This window comes from Rosa chinensis, chromosome 7 (assembly GCF_002994745.2).
Source record: "Rosa chinensis cultivar Old Blush chromosome 7, RchiOBHm-V2, whole genome shotgun sequence".
Lineage (NCBI taxonomy): Eukaryota > Viridiplantae > Streptophyta > Magnoliopsida > Rosales > Rosaceae > Rosa > Rosa chinensis.
The window spans coordinates 46316138-46340055 of record NC_037094.1 but is presented as its reverse complement, the minus strand read 5'-3'; the positions used below and the strand labels follow the sequence as shown (position 1 = coordinate 46340055).

The 23918-nt window shown below is 42.2% G+C and overlaps 1 long non-coding RNA gene across 3 annotated transcripts; it reads left to right on the top strand.

Moving 5' to 3' along the window:
* The first annotated feature begins 9214 nt into the window (after positions 1 to 9214).
* On the top strand, positions 9215 to 11294 carry LOC121050328. 3 transcript variants are annotated; one of them, XR_005802681.1, is made up of 5 exons: positions 9215 to 9296; positions 9425 to 9470; positions 10148 to 10238; positions 10517 to 10655; positions 10746 to 11294. It is a non-coding gene; the product is annotated as an uncharacterized LOC121050328 (long non-coding RNA). The 3 variants fall into 3 exon arrangements; XR_005802682.1 differs by lacking the exon at positions 10517 to 10655; XR_005802683.1 differs by lacking the exon at positions 10517 to 10655 and having other exon boundaries at positions 10740 to 11294.
* Positions 11295 to 23918: the final 12624 nt, after the last annotated feature.

Below are 23918 nucleotides of genomic sequence, written 5' to 3'. Positions count from 1 at the left end.
CTATCAAAGCTATACGGAATTTCTACCTCATCATCACTAGAAGCATGTCACCGCAGCAGGCTAACCTTGCTGCGGGGAATAAGGAAAGACGCTACAAAGCTTTCTTGAAGCTTTGGACCCAGTTCCTGAACTCAAAAGGGGTAAACAGAGGAGATGAACCCAATCAAGCAATTCTAGCAGCCTCTGTACAAATCCACCCCAACAGTAGCCTCTGTACAAATCCACCCCAACAGCGTCGATACGAGTTCATGGACATGTAGAACGCTAAAATCGGAGTTCATATAAAGAAGTTATGGTCAATGGAAAAAGTTTCCATTTTTGGATAAATAGAAAAATTTCAGCATTTTGAGGGAAAAAAAAACCCTAGTTCCGAAAAAGGAAACAAACTCTCTCTCTCTCTCTCTCTCTCTCTCTCTCTCTCTCTCTCTCTCTCTCTCTCTCTCTCTCTCTCTCTCTCTCTCTCCCTCCCTCCCTCCCTCCCTCCCTCCCTCCCTCCCTCTGCTAAATTGTGAAATCATTTTCAGGAAATAAATATTTGTTTTAAAATATATGAACTTGATCGGCTACAGTTTATAGGTAAGTAAAATGAGATTTTAATTATAAAAATGATTTTCTCAAGTTTTGCGAGTGTGGACTATAGTTGGTATTAGTGGCATTCTTGAGTGGATGACCATATATATATATATATATATATATAAGTGAAATATATTCTTAATGGTGTGGCATTGTGATAAGCATAATAATTGTGATTTTACTCATGTTATTGTTTTGGGCATTTACTCTTTTCGGAAATGTAATATATCATGTAATTGTTTATTTATATTGTGTTGAAAGAGTATTTGAGTTTTTGTGTAACATTTTGAGTCATGTGGGACCTTTTTAAATGTTTTCGGTCTAAGGATCTGGTGTCACAGTAGTGACAGAGGCAAATATATCGGATACCATGTCTTTGACTGAGTGACAGGTTATGATTCAATTAGAGTTCTAGTCTGTTTGCCATTTTATGTCATGAGGGTAACACGTAGGTTACTTGCGACTCATGAGTACACGTTTTTAAAAGAGAGTTTCAGGTGGCTTCTTTCTTTTATTGTCCATTGAGGGACTTGAGTTGTTACTAATTTGTGGAGTTGATTTTGGGTTGCTTAATTTATTCTTGAGTTGAGGAATTGTTAAGCATGTGTTGTTTGAGTCATTTTATTTGAGTTTACTCATACGAGCTTAAAAAGCTTACCGGGTTTATTGTTTGCAACCCAGTGCACTATTCCATAGTGTAGGGGTTATTCCTATAGGTCAAGACCAAGGCATGTAGCAGTGTTAGGTTCAGAATTATTTTGTTATTGTATTGTTGTTTGTAGTATGCTCTTAGTGAGCGCGTACATTTTACTTTGATGCTTTCGAGTTTATGTAAACACTTGGTGATGTAATATTTGACTCTAGTGATTGAGTCTGTATTGATATTTGTGGTTTCAGTTTACTTTTGTTGCTTAGTTGAAATGAAAAAAAATTCTAAACATTTGGGCTATTGTTGAGTTATCGCGTTTCAGATTTGATTTTCCTTTATCCAAAATTCGGAGCGTGACATGATGTGAGTGAAATTTGGCACTAAACTAGTGAGTATTAGGGAAACAAATACTGTTTTACTACAACTTTCACTCGTGCTGAGTTGGAGGCTACACTTGCTAAGATGCCGCCAACCAAGAGTCCAAACAATGATCGTATGAGTGCTATTTTCTTCCAAAAGTATCAACATGTGGTTGGGGATGATGTTAGTATTGTATGCTTGCTGATTTTAAATGGTTTAACTAGTGTTAAGCCATTTAATCATACTTTAATCTCCTTAATCCCTAAAATTAAAGATTCTTCTATTGTCTCCGACCAATCTCGTCATCGGAGGTGTCCGGAATTGAAAGTTCACGTCGGGTGGACCTGTATGAGTTGCCAGGATGTTTTTTGGGTCGATTTTCTGTCATGCTCGAATTGGAGTTTAATGCACGTCAACGGGACCCTCCAATAAGTTTATTGAAACTGGCTCTGTATCAATACTACTGTCTTGTTTAGGGTTTAGGGTCCCTAAGCCTTCTCATTTTATCTAAGTGTAGTGAACTCGGTGTCTCTTTTTTCAGTTGGACACTCGGCGCCCATTTTCATTTCAACATTTTAATTGAATAATTAGCAGGGTCAGTAAAGTCAATCATCAGTTAGAGGACATATGTCCTTTATTTCTCAGGTCCATTGAAACCCCATTGGCACTCTAGAAAATCACTAACTTTACCCTAGCTACCTTTAAACCCAACACGCAAAAAACCACCACAAACACATATGAAGACGAAAGTAGCCCCTCCTAAGACCTCTTTGAAGACAACATAAACCATGGTCCATGGCTAATGTCTCATAGATGACCACTGCAAAAGTATCAAGGTAGAGACCCATATCACTCAAAGACGACGCCAACACCACCGACACCATACAGCGCACCTGGAGGTCATCATGGGCTGAGCCAAGGCCTGGACTACCTTAAATTTTAGGGCTTAGGGTAGGGTCGGGTCAGGCCTCGTTAAAGTCAACGAAAATTAGGGTCAGGCTGAGGCTTCAATATGAAAACCCTTACCCGCCCTTAAGGCCCATATCGTATGGGTCAAAAGGAGCCAGGCCGGCCCTCCAAATAGGGTCGAATAGTCAAAAGGGTCAAAAGGGTCACCTTTTGGCTAACAAGGGCCAAAAGGGTCTTACTTTGTTTGACAAAAAAAAAACGTTATCTTTTTTTGGCAAGATGTGGCTCAATGGTTGAATGATGGGTAATCCAAAACTCATTTTTTGTTGTCGACCCTATTTAACACACACACATTTTTTTTTTAAGTTACCATAATACCATTTATAAATATTAGTTAAAGTAGTTATATACAATCAATTAACTCTCCAAATTTCCCAAAATTAATTGTTGTTTAACAAAGACATATTAAAGAATACAAAATTTCCTAAATCAATTATAAAATAATAAGAGAAATTCTGTTCATAAGTTTTTCTATTTGAACCTCCTAATTTACTCACTTGACCTCTATGCTTTTCACACCTCTTATCAAATTTTTAAATACTAAATTTACTTACTAAACCTCACTAAACTTCCTCAAATAACCTCACTCATATAATTTGCAAACAAATTATTATTTTTAAAATAAAAAATGTAGTCATTTCAATGATTTAATCACTCTATAAATCTTAACTAAATATACATTTCTTAATCAAACTTGAGTTTCAAAAATTAATGTCTAATCAATAATGTCATTAACTATTATGTTTTTTTTAATTGTTTTTTCTATTTTAGCTGTGCAAAAAAAAAATGAAGAAATCGTTTGTTTTTATTCTAAAAAAAAACATTATTTTTTAAATTTTTTTTCTGTATTTTTTGTACTACATGATTAATTATTTAAATATTTTTAGTTTTATTAGATTTTTTTTTTTTTTTTTTGCAAATATAATGGATTGACTTAGATTTAGGTCATAAATCATAAGAGGATTTATTTTATTTTCCCTCACCAATATGCATTCAACATATATGTTGAACGCATAAAAATGTATGATATATATGTTGAACGCATATTGATGAGGAAAACAAAATAAACCCTCTTATGATTTATGACCTGAATCTAAGTCAATCCATTATATTTGCAAAAAAAAAAAAAAAAAAAAAACTAAAAATATTTAAATAATTAATCATGTGGTACAAAAAATACAGAAAAAAAAACATTAAAAAACGAATGATTTTTGTTTTTTTGAGAATAAAAACAAATGATTTCTTTATTTTCTTATTGATTAGACATTAATTTTTGAAAGTCAAGTTTGATTAAGAAACGTATATTTAGTTAAGATTTATAAAGTGATAAAATCATTGAAATGACTAAATTTTTTATTTTAAAGATAATAATTTTTTTGCAAATTACATGAGTGAGGTTATTTGAGGAACTTTAGTGAGTAAATTTAGTATTAGAAAATTTGATAAGAGGTGTAAAAAGCACAGAGGTCAAGTGAGTAAATTTGGAGGTTCCAATAGAAAAACTCTAATGAGTATGTAGTGAAATTGGAAAATGAAAATAGATAAGGAATACAATCTAATATTATTGAATTGGAAAGTCTCCATAAAATAAATATAATATTTTTTTGGTATAATAATTGTCCTTAATAGTCATTTTATAATATGTTATATATGTCATTTAATAATTCATAATAGAGTGAGGTCAAGTGAGCAGATTTGGAGGTCCCACTAGAAATTCTCTTTATTCATACATCCCAAATTTCTAAATACACATTCCACACTTTTTGGAAAATTTTAAATTCCTGATTTATCCTCATTTTAGCTTTTAATAAAAAAAAATTCTTCTCATACCTTTGATCTGCGGCAAAGGTGAAGAAAATTCAAGCTCAAGTTATCTTTCAAGTGGTTTTAACGGAATTACCTTTGGTCCCTTAACACCAAGTTGCTACTACTATATTTTATTTGTGATTGATTGTTGAGTTTATCATATATACAATAGTCATTGGTAACTGGGGAGCTTCCCGCAATTTTTCAAGATGATTGACTAGTCATTGGATTATAAATGCCAAATACTGAGGATTTCTTTTATATTTTCATCAAAATCACTAATCTTTGTTCTTAGTTCTGTAACCAATAATTTTTTTCTGTCACAAAAAAAGAAGAAATAACTTATAATTGTTTTATCAAAAAGAGAAGAGATAGGAGCTTTGTTGTAGTTGCAGATGGAGAAGAGAGAGAAAATGGTTGAAGTAAAATGAAAGAGATCGAAGAAAGAGGGGGAAGCGTAGAGAAGGAAATATTGGGAGAGAATGTCGCAAAAAAAAATTAAGGGATATGTATTGAACAAATCGAGATGTGTCAATAAAATATCTCAACTAATAAAGGAATAAGTTGTCTGTAGATAAAAAAAAATGAACATATTTAGAAAGGGAGTTTCTATTCATACCTCTAAAATTGACATTTGAACTTCCCCACTTAATAGACTCCCAACTTACTTTTACAAATAACTAATATGCTATCTACACCTCCTTAACTTTCCCACAATGTCCATCATCCATTAAAAGCCTTTTTATTTTTTATTTTTTTTATAGAGGAGCCTCAGAGTCCATGACCATGAATCAAAGTAATCAACAACACGTATGTAATCCATGAAATTAAGGACCTGGGGTATATGAAGTTGCAAGTGGGGAGCATAAACATAGATATCCCGTATTTGCATAATCAACTTTTGTAATCTCATTACTAGAGGGATTGAGGGAGAAGAATATGTTGATGTCAATTAATTTGTTGCTGGGCTAATGGATCAATGGAAGAAAGCAATGAGATATCATAACCATATATTATTGTTAGTATGCTTGTGATGATGGCATTATGATGTAACAAACCATATCTTCCTTCTTCTTCTTCTTCTTCTTCTTTTTTTTTTTTTCGAATTCTGAAATGATCATTTAGGCATTCAATTAATTACTAAGAACTGTTTGGTACAATTGGAATGGCAAACAAAGTGGGTGTGGCTGCTGTACATGAATGGGAGAAATTTTCTTCTCTTGTACTTTATATAATTCATTCCTATGAAAAAACAAACTGAAATCGATCTACACCAAATAATAATGAATGAGAAAAATATATATTGAATCTGCAATTACTCTCAATAGGTCTATGGGTCTATCTGTATGATGATAATTTTCAGAAGATCCGGAGATGAACTTGCTACAATGGGCAGCGTTGAAGACCCTTCTATCTTAGCATTGCTAGCCAGTACTTTCTCCAAAGAAGCCTTTGCAACTTTACTATTGGAAATCAAAAGAATCACGGATATTCCAAAACCAAGTAATTAACACCTAACGAATTGTTGAAACTTCATTCCATTCATGTGTAACATCCGAAAGTTCATTTAAAGACCTTTTTTTTTTCTCCCCTCTGTTTTGGTCTTATTGGTTATTGACATGAGTTGACAAAGTCAATTATCACTTAAAAAAATAAAGAGGTCCATATGTTAATTTTAGAGATATGAATAGAAGTTCTTATTTAGAAAATAGAAAAAATAGAAAATTATTAGGGCTTGTTAGGGCGGGCTTAAAGGGCTGGATTGGGCTTGGCCCTTATGGGCTCAAATATGTCGGGCTTCATTTCCATGGCCCTTACCCTACCTTATTTGAAAAAGGACCGGGCCGGGTGGGATTGAAACGGGCTTAGGACCTAAGGGCCAAATGATGACCCAAGCGCACCAACCACATTACGGTAAGGGAGCCGATACTAGAAGAAATTATAAAACACAAACTTTGCTAAAAGAAACCAAGTACCCCAAGGAAGAAGTAGAAAAGCACAAAAATCCACAATTCAAACCAACTGTTAGAAACCGAGTAGACCAATACTAGCAAGCGAGTGAATCCGTCAAAAACTAATGCCCAAGGAAGTCATATGTCACAAAATCTCCATGCAAAAATGGTTCGAGTACTAAAGCCAGACAAAAACCTCTCTCGAAATGAGAAAGATAGTTTAGAGAAAGAGACCAAGGCTCTGGTATGTTTGTTGGAAATGATAAGGCCGAAACCTTAGCCTTAAGAGCAATTGCACATATGGTCTGATTGGCTGACTAATAGGGTGAGATGGAGAAGAAGATGAATGTAACTACAATTAATTGCCCAACCAATTACTGGCCCCCACAAACCTATGGGTGTGCTATCAATCTCCAGTTTTGTTATTACCAACGATCATTCAATTACTACCGTTGGATCTTCAATCCGACGGTTGTAATTAAATAGCAATGGTAATTTTTTTTTACCCAAATTTGTAAGGTAAAAAAAAAATCCTAAATTTGAAGTGTGAATAGTAGATTGGCATGCAAATTGCCTTTCCTTGATGCCTTGTGTTAGTTGTGTAATTAAGGGAATTGTCAATTTAGATAAATATTGGATTGGCATATACCAATTTAGTAGGCATATTAGCAATTGCCTTTGTTACATATGCACCCATTGCTAATTTGCCAATCAAACTCGTACTACTAATTCACTATTCATCCCAAATTGGCAATTGCCTCTAACTTACACAATGCACCAATGAAAGGCAATTTGCTTGTCAATCCACTATTCACACTTCAAATTTTGGTGTGAGAAATGAAGGGGAGAGAATCAGTATTTAAAGTTGACAATGCACTATTTCAAACTCCCCAAATCTTTCATTTCAAATTCTGCTGACAATGCACTCTGCAACTTCTTAATCTCCTCAAGATCATTACCTTCATCACCATGTCATCCACACAAATAATTAAAGTTGTAACTTTACCCTTCTAATGCTTAAGGAATAAGGTATGATTTGAATTGCTCCTCTACCTGTACCCAATCCTCCTCATGAATATCGTGAATCGACCAAACCAAGCTCTTAGAGATTGTTTGAGGCCATAGAGGGACTTCCTTAAACAACACACCACCTTGACTCCAGTGGAAGTACCATATCCCGGAGGCAAGTCCATGTATACTTCTTCATTCAAACCACCATGCAAGAAGACATTTTTAACATCAAATTGTTGCAGAGGCCAATCAAGATTAGATGCTAGCTAGAGATAGAAGTACCCAGATTGTATTGATCTTTGCTATTGATGCAAAAGTTTCATCATAGTCCACACCATACTTCTGAGTATAACCCTTCGCTACTAGCCTTGCTTTTATATCTGTCCACCGAACTATCTGAATTATGCTTCACTGTATACACCCATTGACACCCAACTGTTTTCTTTCCAGGAGGTAGTGATACTAACTCTCACGTTTGATTTTTCTTAAGTGCATCCATCTCTGCAGCCATTGCTTTTGCCCATTTCTCGTCCTTCATTGCATCTTGCACTTTACTAGGAAGTGACACAGAAGATAATTGATTCACAAAGGCTACGTATGGTTTAGACAACCTATTAGTAGACACATAATTAGCTACTGGATATTTGGTCTTAGCACATAAACTTGGTTCATATTTCTTGGCAGGTGGGCCACGATTGGACCGTTCTGGTAAGACTCGTGTTTGAACATGTGTAGAATCAGTCAAAGAAGTATCACTATTAGACAAAGGTGGATTATAGGACAAAGGCAAACTACCACGTACCTCAGATGAAGATTGAACAAGGGAGACCACTGATGGAGAGGGAGAGACTGAATGATTAGGAGCATCTTCTTGAAGGGTAGATCATTCGGCAATTGTCTTTTCTGTTTCAGAATTCACAATGCTATGTTCGATAGTTGCATGGCAAAAGGTAGATGATTTAGCAATTGCCTTTTCTATTTTGGAACTCGCAATGTTCTGTTCGGTAATTGCCTTTTTTGTTTCTGCAGGAGTGTCGTTGGTTTCTGGGCCACTGGACATTTCCTCTTCACTAAACGATTGATCGTTTGAGATAAAGCGATCGATTGTTGGCCCTACATTCCTGCATTCGAATCTCTTTCTTCACAATCTTCACGTTAGGCTTCTTTGTTTGGGCTCTATTCCTACTTCCTTGTTTATTTCGATTTCCGTTTTTTAGTCTACTGTTTTTCGCTTAGTTCATCTCTTTTGTTTAAATTTTCGAACCATGAGGCCAAGATTCTCGCTGCTCTCCATCCATAGTCATCTCTATACCTCCCTCACCTTTGTTTTTGTTTCCCTTTTTACTTGGTTTCATGGCGGTATCGGCATTCTTGGAGAATGCCTACAAATCTTCTCCTATTCCTTCTCATTTAGTAGTTTCCCCCCTTTTGGGACAAGCAAGAATACTTGGCTGCTATTTCGATCCAAATCTCCTTCATGGAGTAGTCAGATGGGAACCTAATTTTTGTTGGGACACCTAATTTACGTTGGTGCAGGTACTAAGATGGAGATCTAGATCTGCTTGTCAGAGATCTTTCGAGTTTCGATTTTGACATCAAAATCATTCATGCAGATGTTGGCTATTGCCTCTCACTATTGTTTTCGACAAGGTTGGGCAGCGATAGGTTCTAGCGTCAAATTGGTGGTCATGGGCTGGGCTCGGTTTTAGGTCTATGTGTTGGGCCTCTGTTTGTTATTCTATATGTTTCCTAGTTTTAGGTTTGCTTTTGTAACTCCATTTAGAGCATGTCCTTTATGGGCTTGTGGCCTTTTAATGAAATGCTTCTATTTAATAATAAAAAAAAATTATCCACTTCGAAAATAAATGTTGGTTTTTCGAGAGACTATATTTGGCGCCTATCCAATCGATCCCAAATTTTCTATCGCTCTTCTTCTCTCCCCTTCTTCCACTCTTCTCAATTCTCATTTTCTTCAGGTACCACTTTCTCTCATACTTCTTCTTCTTCAAGCTTTTCCTCCTCTGCTTCTTCAGGCATTTCATTCCTTTCTTGTTTTGATTGCATCATATAATCAAGAAAATTACTGATTTTGTTTGGGTTTTAGGGTTTTCTTTGCAGATAAATTGCCGTGTTAGGTCAATAAATTCCAGGTATTTCTCTCTTCTATGTTCATAGCAATTCATATTTACTCTTATGGAAAATCTTCTGTAGCCTGTTCTTGTTTGAATGATCCATGCAATTTCGATTACTTTACTGTTTTGATTATTCTAAAATGGTGTGCAAATTGATATGGGCCAACTTGAATCCTGCTTTGATTGTTCAAAGAGCTAGGTAGGCTTTTGTTTGGTTTTAGATTTCCTGTTTGGATCTGAGATGTGATAGTGATTTGTAACAATACGGAATTTTAATTACATATTAGATCATGTGATAATATTTTCTTTATTAGCTAGCTTGTGTGTGTGTTAGAGAAATCTATCACCTATTACATATGGACTTGTGTTCGAGAAATCTATCACCTATTACATATAGACTTCTAGATCTTCGTAAGCTCTTTTTCTAGTGTTTGTCAACTATAGGAAATATGTGTTTTCATGGGTTTTCGAAGAAAGTGTTGTAGTGCATATTTGTGAACCACTTGTCTTTAATTATATAGTCCTACTGAGAAAGCACTACCAAATCAAATGCCTACTAGAGAAAGACTTACTGAGGACTACTTTTATCACTACTTCCCCATATTGTTTGCTTACTTATTATTTCTGTTGTTTCGCCAAAAATTTGCATGCAACTTAGAAGTGCTCATGTCACAGCAAAGTGTTGTTTTTGACAGATTATGATGGGCTCACGTAACCTACCATTCAATGGGGAAGACATAGAATGGAGTTCATTTATGAAAGGTTATCGCGGTGCGTGGTTCCGATGTAAGATATCTATCACTCTAATAATTCTAAAAAAATATTGATGATAAATATTTTGTTTCAATCTATGTGCATTTAATGTTGAGCATTTTACTTTACTAAATAGTTTCCAACTTCTTGTAAATAGTGTTTTCATTTCTTCATGCATGCCATTGTAAAATATTTGTATTACATAATCAAAAGTCAGAGTTGGCTTTATTTCATGAAAATTAATAGTAGGCTGTTGGAGTGCTTAGAAGTTATAAACTAATAAGTCATCAATTTTTCTTGAATTATCCAAGTGTGTAGGGAACAGGAAGAGCCAGTAGTAAGAGTTAACAAGTATAGTATTTGCAAAGCAAGTTTTGACAGTATTCTTTTTCATAAAAGTATTGGGTTGGTCTATTTCAATTGAGGATTTTCCGGAGTTCTCATTAACAGGTTGTTTATATTAAGATTGAAGCTTCAAATATAGAAGTTTGGCTATGAAGACAATTTATAAACTGAAGGGAGTGTCTCTTTAAGATGCAGATTCTGAAACTGAAACTGGCGAATCAAAGATGAATTAGTATCAAGATGCAATCACTAATTTGGCATGAGGATGTCAACAGCGTCTCGTGCTCCAGTGGTTGGGAGTAAGGCTTTCGTGTTAGAATGAGGATGAGATTGATGATCCTAAGCTTAAGGAGTTTTTGCAGGTGATCCAACCTAGGATAGTAGAAAAGAGAGCAGAGGAAGAAGGGGAGTGAAGAAAGAGCAGAGCAGAAGGATGATTCGGTCCTTATCAGTCTTTCGGTCCCAAAAAAAATCAAGCCCGACACCGACCCGATAAATTGTAATTCGGGTAGGGCTTTGCACCGAACCGGTATTTTCCAATACAAAACCGAACCAAATCGGGCTTTTTTGATCGGTTCGGGCAGGGTTCTTGGGTTCTTGGGTTCTCGGGTCCAGACCCCTAGCCCTACTTTAAAATGCAGGCACCCATGATGTTTGAGGTATGAGTAATCGTCTACATACTCTTTAAGAGCACCTGTATTCTATTTAATTCATACATCAAGGAATTACTTACCATTTAGGTAATGAAAATTCTTTTGCTTTGCACTCCATTTCTCATTGTACATTTACTTGTAAGATTTTGAGGTTAGACACAGTTGAAGGCTACTCTCTCTCACTCTAATTTCATGAGCCTTGGATGCTTACTGTGGGTGAGCTGTGGGTGGCATGGTGTCATATTTGTTTTAGTTTCTTTAATGTATTTTTTTAAGAAGGCATGTAAGCACCTTGGGGAGTACTTGTTTATTCTCTGGACTTGGATATTTAGGATTGGAGAAGAATATTGGGCCATCCAGGGGCTGTAATACTATTTTGGAAGCTAAATATGATCTTTGACTGCTCTTTTGCCTCTCTCTCTCTCTCTCTCTCTCTCTCTCTCTAAAGAATATAAGGTACGGTGAAATTACAAGTAAGCCTTTTGTGCTTATACACATGATGTACATTTCCAAGCTGAACTATTGTATGCCATGCTTCACGCTTTAGGAATACCACCATCAGTCTTCCAGGATGTCTCATACAGTGCCGTAACATTAGACATTTTGCTGAAAAAAAAAAAAAAAAGATATGCAATATAACTTTCATTGATGGTGCCAAGACCAAGATCTTAGGCTGGTTAGTGGAGCATTAGAGGGTTAATACCTACCATATCCGAACGTAGAAGTCCAAATTCCTACATGTCTCTGCATTGGTGTCATGTAAATTGGAGTCGGGAGAGAATGTATATCATGTTTTTGTGAAATGTGAAGCTACTTCTTGTTTACGGGAGTGGTTGTCTATAGTTTGAGTTGGGAGATCCCAGCAAAGAGTCTTGCTCTATTAAGTGGTTGGAGTCTAAGCTTTGGTAAAGGATGAAGGTAAAATTCTCTGGGGCTGCAGCTTTCACATGGATGCTTTGGACGGGATTAAAAGAATTTTGAAAATTATAAAGGTGGTGCTGGGTTGTAGGAGCTTTTGACTAGAAATAAGTTTTTAGCATCTTTATGGCTTCTGTTTGGCAGAATTTAGAGACTATAGCATTTTCTCTTATTTTGCTTCACTAGAGGGCAACTGTAATCTAATGATAGTTTTCGTGTCTGCATTATCCAAGTGTTTCTGGTGTAGATCTCTAGTCTCTACTATTTTTCTATCTTTTTTAGTGTGGGCCACATGTCCACTTTTATTTGGATCTGTTAATGTCTAAGATTTGGGCGGTAGCCTAAATCTTGGTTAACACTGATCCGATGGGCGGATTGGTACCTATGATATTCTCAAAGCTCCCACTACCTGTCAAGTAAAATACAGAGGGCGTGAGAGGGAGACCGTGTTGGGCAGTCTTCTCTTCTCCGATGCCTAAGTTAGTCAATGTATTTATGTTGACAGAATAACAATAGGTAAGTAGTAAATGCGTAATTAATAAGGAGAGAGGAGAAAACCTTTTATAGGTGAGGAACGATCTGATCTTCTCCATGTTTTCGATGTGGGACTAATATGCTTACGTTCCCAGCTTCTGATGCTATCTTGGCGAGGCGCGTGGCGGCATGTCAGAGGTGATTTGGGGGTGAACCAGGGCTTAGGCGGTAGCCTGCTTAGCTGTGTTCCCGTAAGTCACTCCTTTGACGGGAGTTGGTGCTGCTGGTAGTAGCATGAGTGTGGCTCATTATAGCTAATTATGCTTGGCAAATGCTCATGTAAGTACAAGTCCCCCAAGTCCCCAGTCAAGGAGGGCAATCTTGGTTGAGGAGTTGCCTAGCGGTTTGAAGCGTTACTTCCGCTAAACTTGCAAGAGCATAATTAGCGTCAGTGCTTTGTCAACCATGGACTTACTGAGCAGACGCTTTATACCCTTTCGGGTGGGCCCCTGCTAGGCCCCCTAGGGAGTCCCCCACTCCCCGGTTTAGATAGACCTCGTTTGGTCGGTGTATTGTTTGTTGAGGGGAGTTGCGCTAAGCAGAGGGTGTTGGGTAGCAATCCCAATCTTTGATACCCAAGTGGCGAGGGTCAACGTGCCCTGTCAGGGCCGTCAAAAACTGTTGACGTGTCCCCTTACTTGTCCCGGAGGACCATGGTTTGACTACAACGCCGCGTGGCGGCCGTTGTCAGTGTGAGGCGTTGCCTCGGCAATCTCCGTTAACGAGAATCCCTCCGCTGAGAGCAGGCGAGAGGAAATGTCGCATGGACTGATGTTTGCAGAGAAAGAAGTCTGGTAGCGGTGTTAAGCTTAGCGGAGATTGTCTCTTGTAAGGTGACAAGGGAGAAGTTCCACTAGCGGTGTTGCGCTTAGCGGAGACTTTCCTTGCAAGATGAGAAGGGAGTTCCGCTAGCGGTGTTGCGTTTAGCGAAGACTCACTTGCGAGATGGAAAGGGAGAAGTTCCACTAACGGAGTGGTGCTTAGCGGAAACTCTACTCGCAATGTGAAAAGGGAGTTCCGCTAACGGTGTTTCGCTTAGCGGAGACTTTCCTTGCAAGATGGAAAGGGAGAAGTTCCGCTAGCGGAGAGGCGCTTAGCGGAAACTCCGCTTGCAATGTGAAAAGGGAGTTTCGCTAGCGGCGTTTCACTTAGCATAGACTTTCCTTGCAAGATGAGCAGGGAGTACCGCTAGCGGTGTTGCACTTAGCGGAGACTCGCTTGCAAGATGGAAAGGGAGAAGTTCCGCTAGCGGACTGGCCCTTAGCGGAAATTCTTGACGGTTGGTGATCTTCCTCTTCGATGGTTACTTCGTTTGATGGCGTTCAACACGTGGCCAACATGTATTAGGTTAGCATGTGGAATAACGTTCTCATAGCACGCCCGTCTCTTCGCCATAAATGTGAGTAGTTATTGATTTTGTTGCCTCAGTTAATTCGGATAGTAAGTGCGTTCGTGGGGCACGTGTACGGCTGTGGTGTGATGTCTTTTTTCAGCAGACGGCCTAGATTGGTTTGATAGTGACATAAAAGAGAGAGAAACTGAGTAGTTTGACACTTTGCACTTTGAACTAAGAATGTCGTGTTTAAGCTTTTGCTCTGAGATCCGAGAAGAAGGTTCTACGATTTTGTGAAGTTATCGATCTTTGGAGGGCAAAGACCTAGTGAAGCGAAGACGAGCACCCTCGAGCACGCTAGAGTTTCCATCTTTGAGGTTAGTAGCCTGAATCTCGTCCCTGTTTTATTGGGATTTTTTTTTTGGTTTCTGTTAGTTTCTGGTTTTTGGTATTTGGAGTGTGCTCTGTTATTCCCTGGTGTGTTTGAGGGGTTCTAGGGATGGATATAGTTGTTTGACAAAGGGTTGTGGTTTATGGATTAGCTAGATGGTTGAATCTAGGTTTTGGATATATGCGCGCTGTGTTCTTGTTTTGGCTATTTCTGGGTTTTCTGGCTATGGGTGTTCTTGATGTTCTTGGATAAAAACAGAGATAGGGGTAAGTTTAGATCTTATTGGAACAGACTAGTTTGGGTTTTAGGGTTTGTGATGACTAGCATCGTAGAGATCTCGAGCAGTGAGGATTCCGGGTCTGACGTGTGGCTCAACATAGCGGATAGGATGTTTATTGACTTGTTGCGTCCGTCTGCCCATGCAAGAACCTCACCGTCCTAACCGCTAGACATCGTGCCGCTACAGACCATACCTTGGGAAGTTAAAATAGGTCGTGCCGGTCGTCCTGAGAGTTCTAGGGCAAGGGAGAATGTTGCCTCTCGTAAAAGGCGTGAGGAGAGGCTAGCGAGCAATAGCGCCGCTAGTGGTTCCGCTGGTGGGGTAGAGGCTGGCAGTGAAGAGGTTGAGCCAGCTTGGGTTCTCCTCGACGGCACCTTAGTTGATGAGGCGGGAGGACTGATAACGGCTGCTACCATCAACCGTGTGAAGTGGGTTTTTCGCCTCCCCCGTGGTGAAATTGCGCCCACCGACCGCCGAAGAGAGGGGCTCCATTCTGTTAGCGGGGCATGCTGCAATTCACGAGGCCATCCTTTGCCAGGGTGTCACTTTCCCACCACTCCCCAATCTTCAGATCTTGGTATGCGAGTTTGATCTCGCCTTTGGGCAAATCTGCCCCAACATGTGGCGATTGCTGCTAGCATTGAACTCGATGTGGCGTCTATCTGGGTGTGAAGGGTCGACCGTGGAGGAGGTACTTCATTTCTATGAGCTTACCTACGTGAGGCTACAAGGGTGTAGCGGACAGGTGAACCTCACCCGCCGCCAGGGGGCATCCAAGTTGATAGAGAATCTGAAAGATTCGATGTCTCCCTGGCGGGCGGCCTTTTGCGTGGCGACCTCAGGGTGGGAGTATGACACAGGTGCCAATGATGGGGCGCCGACGTATAGGATCAAGTCAGAGTTCCAGCCAATCCGAGGTTGTTGATAGTCACCGCTGACTTAAGTTGTCGGATACTGCTTGTACGATGTGCCTGTATTATATATTTTTTCTAATCATAGCCTCATTTCTTGTGTAGCGGGTCTTCGTTACAATTTGACTCGCGAAGAGTAGTGTCGCCTGGCTAGGATAAGAGGCTGTTGGCAGAATCATAACTTGCTCGACCTCCGCCTGGTCATCGGGTGGGAATTGTTGGTCGATCTGAGACTGACACATGCCGTTGGTAGGCAATTCCCGCTGACTTGTCTTTTTTTTTTTTTATACGATGGTTGTAGATTCACCTCTGGGAAACAAAGCGAGTCGCAAGGCGTTTGAGAAGGCCATGGATCGTGCAGAGATCAACAATTTCCTAGAAAGCATGTACGCCGCTGGGCTGGCGACCCAACAAACTACTATTGATCCTCGGACACTGGCGGCGGTGAGCCAGTCCGAGACTCCAGTGGTGTTGCTGATGCCACACCACTCTCATCTTGGTGCTGACAGTTCGCCCGTGGTTCAGGCGGGAACTAGCGCCGACCAAGGGACAGTCGGCTGGAGCAAGGCCCTTGCTGCGCCTGTGCAGCCGAAAGTGAGAGTGCCCGCCAATAGGCGTGGGCCCCAGAAGGAGAAGGTGGTGCCCTCAAAGGAGCCAGTGACTATTGCGGGGTTGGAACAGCAGATGAGATCGCGGCCTGTCGCTGTTGGTACCACACGGCCGGTACTTCAAAGGAAACGGCGGCAAAATGACACTGATGAGGAGGATGATGCAACTGATGCGGAGACCATTAGGGCCGGCCAACAGAAGAAGGCCAAGTAAGCCCCGCGGCCTGTGACAATGGCTACCGTTGGGGAGGTGCAGTAGGGCGGCCTGGACTGGTTATCTGCTTATGCGGAGTTTCTGACCAATCCTGAGAGGGAGTTCCTGTTCCACCTCTGCGAGTGGCTCGGGTTCGGCGGACTGGATGGAACCGTTCGGTCAACGACCATTCAACAGTCACCATTCAGCTTGGCGTTTGGCCATTTGTCTATTGGGCTACACGAAATGTTCCTTGCTGCATTAGGCCAGCCTTAGGTTGAGTGGTAGCTGAAGGAGGAAATCAACGGTCTCCAGAGAGAGTTGCAGGAAGCCAAAGAGAAGCTGGCGGACGTTGAGCGGCGCCTGACCAAGGAGGAGTGCGATGTGATAGAGGCTCGTGGCAAGATATAGCCCTGCTGAAGGATCAAGTGGCAACTAAGGTTAAAAAAGTTGAGATCCTTCATCGCCAAATCTGCGGAGGTGAATAGGTTGGAGGGCGAGGTTGCCCTGCTGGACACTGAGAGGAGTCATACGGAGGTCGCCGCCGTGAAGGCGTTTAAGCAATCTGCGGAGTATAAGCGAGCCATGATGGAGGCAGCAAAGGCTGGTGCCGCTGCCAACTTGGATTTGCTGAAGCAGAAGGGCGCCATTGACTGGGTGAAAGTGTCCAAGTTTGGCAGTACCTCAAGCCAGCCTCGTGTGCCAGCGGGTAGTTCTGTCGCTGGTCAACCTGAGGGTGTCCGCTATGGTAGTGGTGAGAGCGATCATGGTCCGACGGATGACTTTCAGCAGACTCCGCCTCCCACTCAATCAGAAGTCTCCCGTGCAGACTTTATGGCTGCTCACACCCGCGTGGATGGTACCATGGTGACGCCAAGCCCTACCGCTAATGGGTCTGATCAAACAAGCCGCCTGATCGATCTACAGTCGCCGGTGGATGGTGACGAAGTTGCTGCTGCGCCCAACAATCCCTGAAGATTATTTGAGCCTTGTGGCCCTGCGCTTGTTGACTTCTTTTTTTTCTTTTCTTTTTTTTGTAATGCCGCTAAGGGTTCTTTGTATTTTGACAATATTTTTGGGCGGGGAGTCCCGACCCTGAATATATGCTACTTGTCTTAGAAATTTTCCCAAGTGTGGATTTGTTTACTGATTTGTTTGAATGTTAATGAACCGCTAGAGTTTTAACTTTGCTTTTTGTTAATCAACGAAACATTAAAGGAATTAAAATTGTTCCAAGTGCACGATGTAGTGAACGTAGTCTGCCGAATATTGTCGGCGTTGCCAGTTAATTCTTATGCTTGGACTTGGTGACAATGGTTTGAATAATTCCTCGTTTCATTGATAGCTGATAGATCAGCGTTTACAAAAGCAGGGTTATACCCGTTGGGTAGCTTCCCTTAGCTAAATATTGAACAAAAATTTAACTAAGTCAAGATGCTCTTGGGTAGCGGCATGACTATTTGTAGTAATATCGAAGGTGTTCGGTATTCTAAAGGTGGGTTGTTGTGACGCCATCCTTGTCCATTAGGTAGAAAGTGCCGGGGCTCACGACTTCCACAATTTTATATGGGCCTTCCCAAGTTGGGCGGAGTGCCATTGGCGGTGGGATGACTTCCTTCATTACCCAGTCCCCCAGTTGGAGGTTCCGGGCCTTGACTTTAGCGTTGTAGAAACGCGATACCCGCTGCTTGTTTTGCAAGTTGTGCAAATGGGCTTTGTGGCATTTCTCCTCGAGGAGGTCCTTGTCGAGGCTGACGCCTTCACCCTTGGTCTTAGAGCAGTAGCCCTCGACCTTAGCGGTAGGTTGGGTGACCTCAATAGGTAGGACGGCCTCAGTTCTGAACATCATATAGAATGGTGTTTCACCGGTAGTGGAAGTTAGGGTAGTCCTGATGGCTCACAGAACTTCCGGGAGCTTCTCTACCCATAAACCTTTGGCGTCATTGACCTTCTTTTTTAGCAGCTTCTTGATATTGTTTGCTGCTTCAACCTGGCCGTTGGTTTGGGGGTGAGCGACAGATGCAAAGCTCATCTTGGTGCCTAGGTTAGCGGTGAAAGATATAAGTTCCTTATTGTTGAACTGTGTGTCGTTGTCTGTGATGATTGTGTAGGGGACACCGTAGTGATAGTAGATGTTCTTCCAGAGGAAGTGAGTTACCTTGGCGGTAGTTATTGCCTTCAGCGGTTCCGCTTCTATCCACTTACTGTTGTAGTCGATGGCGACAATGATGTATTTGAACTGGCCCTTGGCAATTGGAAATTTTTCAAGCAAGTCCAGGCCCCATGTAGAGTAGATCCATGGGCCAATGATAATTGACAATGGTTCCACCAGGGCGTGGGGGAGGTCAGCGTATTGTTGACACTTGTGGCAAGACCTGGACACCCTTCTGGCGTCGTCGCCGAGCGTGGGCCAAAAGTAGCCTTTTCACATTGTGCGATTAGCCAGAGATCTGGCGCTTGAGTGGTTTCCGCATCTCCCAGCATGTATCATGGCAAGGACGTCCTTTCCCTCCTCTGGGGTCAGACACCGGAGATTGGGGTGGGTGAACCCCTGCGGTAAAGCTTACCATTCTGGATGTTATAGCGGGTTGCTCTCCACTTGAGTTGTCTTGGTTCGATCTTGTCATCGGGCAGCGTTCCATTGCACTTGTATTTGATGATTTCATCCATCTAGCTGAGATTGACCTCAATGTTGAAAATCTCCGCTAGTGTTTTGGTGATGCTGGGCTTGTCAAGGCATTCCACCCTTGTGTCCGCTGGACTTTGATGTGGTTGAGCGGTTGCTAGTCTTGCCATAGAATCTGCCTTGGTGTTCTTTTCCCTCGGGATCTGTGTGATGATGTGAAATTTGAATTTTTTTAGAAGCGTCTTGATGTACCCCAAGTATGCCGCTAACTGTAGGTCCTTGGCCTGGAAACTATCATTGACCTGATTAACGACTAGCTGGGAGTTGCTAAATATGTTGACACTATCAGCCCCCTAGTCGATGGCGAGGAGTAAGCCGGCAATGAGCGCTTCATACTCCGCCATGTTGTTTGAGGCGTTGAAATTGAACTTTAACGCGTATTCATCGTTCAGTTCCCTTGGTCTCGTTAAGATGACTCCGGCAACGCAGACCTTGGCGCAAGCGGAGTCGTCCACTTGGAGGTTCCAGTCTAACTGCTGCCAAGGGGCTAGTTCCTCAACGGTTACCATTTCTGTGTTGGTTTCTTCTGCCCCTAGGTTGGGTTCATCCTGACGCTCGGTGAGCTCGGTGATGAAATCTGCCACTGCCTGGCCTTTCATGGCAGTCCTTGGCTTGTAATCAATGTCAAACTCGCTAAGTTCGATGGCTCACTTACCAAGGCAGCCAGAGTGTTCAGGGTTTTGCATTACCTGCTTCAACGGTTGGTTTGTTAAGACATGAACGGTGTGGGCCTGGAAGTATTGGCAGAGTCGTCTAGCGGAGACAATGAGTGCGAGAATGAACTTCTCCAGGGGGGGTACCTTGTTTCTGCCCCGTTCATGCCTCTGCCGGCGTAGAATACTGGGAGCTCCTCCTGGCCCTCTCGCCATACAATAGCGCAGCTCACCGCTGATGGTGATACCGCCAAGTAGATGTACAGTACTTCTCCTTGTACAAGAATGGAAAGAAGTGGAATTGCTGCCAAGTACTCTTTCAAGCTCTGGTAGGGGTCATCATGGGCCGGGCTAGGGCCAGCCCTACCCTAAATTTTAGGGCTTAGGGTAGGGCTGGGCCTAGTCAAAGTCAACAAAATTTAGGGCCGGGTGGGGTAGGGTCGAGGCTTAAATATGCTAACCTTTGCCCACCCGAAAAGCCCGAGTCACTAGGGCCAAAAGGCTGGGTCGGGCTGGCCTTCCAAATAGGGCCGAAATGGGCCTAAAAGGGCTTTAATTTATTTATCAAAAAGAAATACATTATTCTTTTTTCCTTAAAATGTGGCTCCATGGTCATATAGGCAATATAAGACTCATTGTTTTTTGTTGATCATATTTAATATATATATATATATATATATATATATTGAGATTAACTTATAAGTTATAACATTTATAAATATTAGTTAATGAGGTTATATTTAATTAATTATCTCTCTAAATCTCTAAATTAATTTTTATTTAACAAAGGAAGCAAGAATTGAAGAAAATAAAGTTTAGGAAATCAATTACCAAAAAAGAGATAAGTTGTATGCTATAGAAAAAAGAGAAATTTATTTTTAAAATAGAAAAAATAGAAAATATTAGGGCTTAAACTGGCGGGCCTAGAGGGCAGGGCCGGGCTTGGCCCTAAAGGTCTCAAACGGGTAGGGCTCGTCCACGTAGACCTCTATGATTCTGCAGAGATGCTCAGCGAACATGGCGTTCATCAGCCGCTGATAAGTTGCACGGACGTTCTTTAAATTGAAAGGCATGACATTGTAACACTATAGGCCCTTGTCAGTGGTGAAGGTGCATTCCTGGTTGCCGGGGTGCATCTTGATTGATTATAGCCAGAGAAGGCATCCATCATGCTGAGCAGTTCGTGTCCAACGGTTGCATCGACCAGTTGATCGATGTGGGGTAGCGGGAAGCTATCCTTGGGACATGCGTTGTTGAGACCCTTGAAGTCGACACACATCCGCCACTTTCCGATAGGTTTCTTGACCATGACCAAGTTGGAAATCCACTGAGGGTAATTGACTTGGCCGATGAACCCAATGTTCTGAAGCTTGGCAACCTCTTCCTTTATTGCACGATATCTTTCCTAGTCGAAGGACCTTCGCCGCTGCTTGACAGGATAGAAGGATGGTTTGATACTAAACTTGTGTGTGATAATCTCAGGGGAGATGCCTGGCATGTCAGCGTAGGACCATGCAAAGACGGCGGTGTTGTCATGTAAAAACTGGGTGAGTTCAGCCGCTACCTTTGGGTCTAGCTGAGCGCCGATGCGGGCTGTCCGCTCAGGGTGTTCGTCGAAGATGCTGATAACCTTCAAGGATGTTTCTAGGTTGACAAGCTCCTTTTTGACATATTTCTCCTTGTCATCCCTAGGATCCTCAAAGATATTTAGTGTCGGTGCATGGTTTCCTACCGTTAGGATCTCATGGCAGCGCGTCGACCGTGCCACAGTCGTTGAATAACATTCTCGTGCCAACTGTTGACTTCCTTTCACACATCCTGTCCCGTTGGGTGTGGGGAACTTCATGAGAAGCACGTATCCGACTATGATGCACTTGAGCTTGTTGAGCGCCGGTCGACCAATGATGGCATTATATGAACTGAAGCAATCGACCACGTTGAACTCCATATGTATTTCCATTGTACATGGACTAGCGCCGATAACTAGTCGCATGTAGTAAGAACCCAATGGTTGTGTAATGTCACCGGAGAAGCTAAGCAATGGCTCATGATCCTGGAGTAATTTTCTATTACACTGGAGTTGGTTGTAGCAACCATTAAAGATGTCAACAAGGACATTGACAGCGGATCCGCTTTCAACAAGGACCCTTCCCACTGACCATTTGTCGAGTATGGGGTCGATCAAGAATGGGTAGTCATGGGGTAAATGCACTCCGCGCTCTTCCTCCTCCGAGAAGGTAATGGGCTCCCAACCAGACTTTGGGAGTTTAGCGGATCTTTCATAGCGGATATTGCAAACTTCTTTGGGGTGGTTAGCGCGTGCATAACGCTTTCTTACTCTATGAGACATATTGGTGATTGGAGCACCGTCGTCAATAGTGTTGATGCGGCGCATGGGTTCGATGTTGGCGACCACAGGTGGTGGTTGGCGCACCTTGAATTGTTACATCTTACCATCACGGTACAAAGTCTCAATAGTAGTTTTGAAAGCATTGCAGTTGTTGGTGTTGTGACCGCTGTCCTCGTGGTATTTGAACCATTTGCCGGTGTTCTTGGGCTTTCCCACCCTTGAGTACTTTCTTGGGGGTGGCGGTGGGATCTGGTCTTTGCACTAGTAGTATATCTCCTTATACGAGGCTGTGAGGACTGTAAACACTGCGTACCGTTAGGAGGACTCCGTATGTTTATTACGGTTATTCCCATGACATGAGTGGTTACGCTTGTTGTAATGCTGATCCTTTTGGCGCTTGCTCTGGTAGTTTCCCTATTGCCACACTCTCTTCTTATCAGTTGGCGGCGTAGCGGAGGTTTTGCTAGCAGTCTCCTGATGGCTGGTGGATGGTTGAGTGGACTTTGCAGGAGTTGGCGGTGGTGGTGGGGTTTCTTCATATGTGATGAATTCTGCCTGTGCATGGATGACTGACTCGCTCATGAAGTGGTCATACGCGGCATTTGGATGATTGTAATTGAGGTGACAGAGAAATGGTCCCTTTAGGAGTCCTTGCTTGAAGGTTGCCAACGCCATTGTTTTATCAAGATCGCGGCACTGAGATGCTGCCGCCCGCCACCTGGTGACAAATGCTTTAAGTGATTCTTCTGCCCCCTGCTTGATGTTGAATAGCTGAGTTGTGTTGTGATGTATGGTGGCTAACAGGATGAACAGAGAAAGGAAAGCGTTTGGCAGTGCATGGAATGAGTCGATGGATCCTGGCGGGCACTTGAAGAACTAGCTCATTGCCTCATTATCTAACGTTTCGCTGAACAAGTGGCAGAGGGTGGTGTCATCAAATCCCTTGTTGTTAGTGACTTTTTTGAAGGTGTCCATGTGGACGAAGGGATCAGTCATGCTGCTGTAATGTGACATCTTTGGTGTCTTTGCATATGCTGGTCTGACGGCTTGCAGGATCCTAGCGGTGAATGGCCCTAGCCTAGACGCAAAGAGCGGATTTGGTGTTGGTGATGGGGCGCCTGTCTCCACCCAGATTAGCCTTTGCTCTAATTGCTGCACCTTCTCCAGGATTAGGGAGGTTGTGTCGCCAGTGGGCCCTGCCTGGAGATTCTGCTGGACGAGCTCCCGCCTGGGGACAGGTGGATACCTTCAGTCCTAGCCCTAGACACCGAGCGGTTGGTGTGCAGTTGTGACTCTACTTCTTGTTCTATCATTAGGCGAGGCAGGGGAGGTGGGCCCATTCCCAATAGCTCTGGTGGGTTTGGCGGTACTTGCATCGGTATGATTGGTACGGGTACCAATCTATGGCGGTACTTGCATCTGTATGATTGGTACGAGTACCAATCCGCAGGTATTGGGTCGACTACGTCTGGTGCTCCACGATTGCTCGCTCTGCGCTGGGTTAGCGTTTGCCTCCAGCGCCTTTTTCAGTTTGTCGAATTTTGACATTAGTGTGGCCACCTGCTTTTGGGCCTCAGCCTTCTCTCTGCGCTCTTGTTTGCACTCCCTGTTTGCCTTATGGAGGTCTGCCAATGCCAGCTCATACATAGAGGCGAGATCCTAGACCGGTGGGCGACTGCTGCCCGGTCAGGTCTCCGCTGCAGTTTGGGTCAGCGGGACCTGGGATGAGCCCTGGGATTCCGCGCTGGGGTTGATCGGAGTGTTGAATAGTGCTCGGTTAATGTTAACCGCTAGATTAAGGTCAGCCGCGGGGTTGGCAGAATGGGGGTTGGCAGATTGATCCACATCATTTTTTCCA